The following is a 4,234-nucleotide window of genomic DNA, read 5'->3' on the forward strand; positions in this document are numbered from 1 at the left end:
GAGGGATGAGCAGAAACGCGACGGGGACGAGAAACAAATCGAGGTGGGTTTTTTTTTTTTCCCAGGAGAATTCTTCCCAAACACGACTTTGGAGGGAAAAGCGGGAATTTCCCGGTTGGATTCGGGCAGGAAGGAACCCTTTGGACTCAAAGCAGAGCGGGAAAGATCTGATGGATCCCAGAAAACCACCCAGTGCCAGGGGCAGTTTGGGATGGAGGGGGTTTAAAAACCCATCCAAGCCCCATTCCATGGGCAGGGATTTGGGATGGAAGGAGTTTAAAACCCACCCAATCCCACTCCATGGGCAGGGATTTGGGATGAGGGGCTTTAAAACCCATCCAATCCCACTCCATGGGCAGGGATTTGGGATGGAAGGAGTGTAAAACCCCATCCAATGGGCAGGGATTTGGGATGGAAGGAGTTTAAAACCCATCCAATCCCACCCCATGGGCAGGGATTTGGGATGGAGGGGCTTTAAAACCCTATCCAATCCCATTCCATGGGCAGGGATTTGGGATGGAGGAGCTTTAAAACCCACCCAATCCCACTCCATGGGCAGGGATTTGGGATGGAAGGCGTTTAAGGACCATCCAATCCCACCCCAAAGCAAGGACAATTTGGGATGAAGGGGTTTTAAAACCCACCCAATCCTACCCCCTGGGTGAGATTTGGGATGAGGGGCTTTAAAACCCATCCAATCCCACTCCATGGGCAGGGATTTGGGATGGAGGGGCTCTAAGAACCATCAGTCCCAGGGGCAGCTTGGGATGAAGGGGCTTTAAAACCCATCCAATGGGCAGGAATTTGGGATGGAGGAGCTTTAAAACCCACCCAATCCTACCCCTTGGGTGAGATTTGGGATGGAGGGGGTTTAAAATCCATCCAACCCCAGTCCATGGGCAGGGATTTGGGATGAGGGGCTTTAAAACCCATCCAATTCCACCCCTGCAGGACAGGAATTTGGGATGGGAAGGCTTTAAGGACCATCCAATCCCATCCCAAAGCAGGGACAGTTTGGGATGAAGGGGCTTTAAAACCCATCCAATCCCACCCCAAAGCAGGGACAGTTTGGATGAAGGGGCTTTAAAACCCATCCAATCCCATCCCAAAAGAGGGACAGTTTGGGATGGAGGGGCTTTAAAACCCATCCAATCCCACCCCAAAGCAGGGACAGTTTGGGATGGAGGGGCTTTAAAACCCATCCAATCCCATCCCAAAGCAGGGACAGTTTGGATGGAGGGGCTTTAAAACCCATCCAATCCCATCCCAAAGCAGGGACAGTTTGGATGGAGGGGCTTTAAGGCCCGTCCAATCGCACCCCTGCAGGGTAGGGATTTGGGATGGAGGGGCTTCCCGGAGCATCCAATCCCACCCCCCGCCCCGGGTAGGGGCAGTTCCCTGGCGGGATCGCTCCGGGCTGTCCCGGGCGGGTTCCGGGGCACCGGGAACAGCGGCCGCGGGTCCCCCGGGGGTGACACGGCCGGGGCCGGGCCCAGCGGGGGGTGAGGGCAGGGTGAGCCCCGCGCTGTGCCCCCGGCCCGGGCGGCCCCGCGCTGCCCCCGGCGTTGTCCCGCCGCCCCGGTTGAGCCCCGTTTCCCTCCCCGGTTCCCCCCCGGTCCCTCCCCGCTCACCCCGCACCCTCCAGCCGCCGCCATCGCCCCGCGCCGCCCGTGACCTTCGCGCGGCGCCGCGCGGTGACGTCACTGCCGCGCGACGGGCACGGCCACGGGGGCGGGAAGGGAAAGGGACGGGGAAGGGACGGGGAAGGGATGGCGGGTTCGCTTTTCGGGGGGACAGACAGACAAACAGACACCCCCCAGGGACAGAGGGACACCCAGACATCCCCAGGGGACAGAGGGACATCCAGAGACACCCCCAGGGGACAGAGGGACAAACAGACACACCCAGGGGACAGAGGGACACCCAGACACTCCCGGGGGGACAGAGGGACAAACAGACACCCCCGAGGGGCAGAGGGACACCCGGAGACGTCCTTGAGGGACAGAGGGACACCCGGACACCCCTGGGGGACAGAGGGACAAACAGACACCCCCAAGGGGCAGAGGGACACCCGGACACCCCCGAGGGGCAGAGGGACACCCGGAGACAGCCCTGAGGGACAGAGGGACACCCGGACACCCCTGGGGGATAGAGGGACATCCAGACACACCCGGGAGACAGAGGGACAAACAGACACCTCCGAGGGGCAGAGGGACACCCAGAGACATCCCTGAGGGACAGAGGGACACCCAGAGACACCCAGAGACATCCCTGAGGGACAGAGGGACCCCCCAGACACACCCCCAAGGGACAGAGGGACACCCAGAGACATTCAGAGGCACAGCCGGGGGACAGAGGGACACTCGGAGACACCCCAGGGGGACAGAGGGACAGCCAGAGACACACCCGGGGGGGACAGAGGGACACCCAGAGACATCCAGAAACACCCCCAGGGGACAGAGGGACAGCCAGAGACACCCGTGGGGGGGACAGAGGGACACCCGGAGACATCCAGAAACACCCCCAGGGGACAGAGGGACACCCAGAGGGACTGGGCTGAGTTCACTGAGAGCCGAGTTTACCCAGGGCTGAGTTCACTGAGAGCTGAGCTGACTGGGCCGAGTTTACCAAGGGCTGAGATGACTCAGAGCTGAGTTTATCCAGGGCTCAGAGCTGAGTTCACTGAGCTGAGTTTATCCAGGGCTAAGCTTACCCAGGGCTGAGCTGAAGGGGATTTTCACCACCAGTAAAGGACGCCGTGCCTGCAATATTTCGCTTGCTTTATTATCAAATTCAGACTGTTTACATCTGTCATGTCAACGAGATGCCACAACTACAAAAAAAGATTGTGCCACGTTGCAGATTCCGATGCAAAAAACCCGGTAAAATGCTCATTTCACCCGTTTAAAAAAAGGACTTAAAATTTTACTCCAGAAAGCAACTGGGTGGTTTTTTTTGTTGGTTTTTTTTTTTGTTGTTGTTGTTGTTTTTTTCTGAACACCTTTAACATCCAGTCAAAACTCATACAGTTAACGAGGAGAAAAGAGAGAGAGAGAGAGAAAAAAAAAAACCCAAAATAAAAATCGGGAAATAAAAATAACAAGCCCTGGTTTTGTGTTAAAGAGATAAAAAGGAGGGAGAGGAGGAGGGGGAGGAGGAGGAGGAGGAGGCTCAGGCGTTGCGGTCGATCCGCACGTCGATCTCGCGGCCCCGGAGCTGGATCCCGTTCATCATCCGGCAGGCGCGTTCCGCCACCTCCGGGGACTCAAACCTCACCACCCCACAGCCCTTGGACTTCCCGTTCTCCATCTTGATGTCGGCGTAGAGGACGTGCCCTGAGGGGAGACACGGTGGGGAGGGGGGTTAGAGCACGGAGAGAAGGGATTTTAAGACTCGTCGGGAAGTGTTCCATCATCCCCACAGCACCATGGGGTAATCAGAGCTCCAATCAGTCCAGTAGCTTAATTACATAGGGAGCCTCATCTCCTTGGATGGGGAGTTGATGGAGAATCAGAGAATCATGGAATCAGCTGGGTTGGAAGGGACCTCTGAGATCATCCAGTCCAACCCTTGATCCAACCCCGCTGTGGTTCCCAGCCCATGGCACTGATGCCACATCCAGTCTCATCTTAAAAACCTCCAGGGATGGAGAATCCCCCCCTTCCCTGGGCAGCCCATTCCAATGGCTGAGCACCCTCTCTGCAAAGAAATTCTTCCCAATATCCAACCTAAACCTCCCCTGGCACAGCTTCAGACCGAGCCCTCTTGTCTTGCTGATGGTTGCCTGGGAAAAGAGACCAACCCCCCCCGGCTCCCCCCTCCTGTCAGGGAGTTGCAGAGAGTGAGGAGGTCTCTCTCTCTCCCCTGAGACCTCATGTCTCTCCCATGCAGCAACCACAGGCTGGGGACAGAGGGGCTGGAGAGCAGCCAGGCAGGAAGGGAGCTGGGAGTGGGGATGGACAGGAAGCTGAACAGGAGCCAGAGTGTGCCCAGGTGGCCAAGAAGGCCAATGGATCCTGGCCTGGCTCAGGAACAGTGTGGCCAACAGGTCCAGGGAAGTGATTCTTGCCCTGGACTCAGCACTGGTGAGGCCACCCCTGGAGTGCTGTGTCCAGTTCTGGGCCCTCAGCTCAGGAAGGACATTGAGGGGCTGGAGCAGGTCCAGAGGAGAGCAACGAGGCTGGGGAAGGGACTGGAGCACAAGTGCTGTGAGGAGAGGCTGAGGGAGCTGGGG

The 4,234-nt window shown here is 57.9% G+C and overlaps 1 long non-coding RNA gene across 1 annotated transcript in view; it reads right to left on the minus strand.

Moving 5' to 3' along the window:
* Nucleotides 1–2,763: 2,763 nt before the first annotated feature.
* The window catches only part of LOC113941378, a 2,141-nt gene continuing 670 nt past the window's right edge, over nt 2,764–4,234 (minus strand). The window contains exon 2 of the long non-coding RNA XR_003525660.1: nt 2,764–3,335. This is a non-coding gene — a long non-coding RNA (uncharacterized LOC113941378). The remainder of the gene's footprint in view (nt 3,336–4,234) is intronic.

Source organism: Corapipo altera, unplaced genomic scaffold, assembly GCF_003945725.1.
Source record: "Corapipo altera isolate COAL_440 unplaced genomic scaffold, ASM394572v1 129241, whole genome shotgun sequence".
Lineage (NCBI taxonomy): Eukaryota > Metazoa > Chordata > Aves > Passeriformes > Pipridae > Corapipo > Corapipo altera.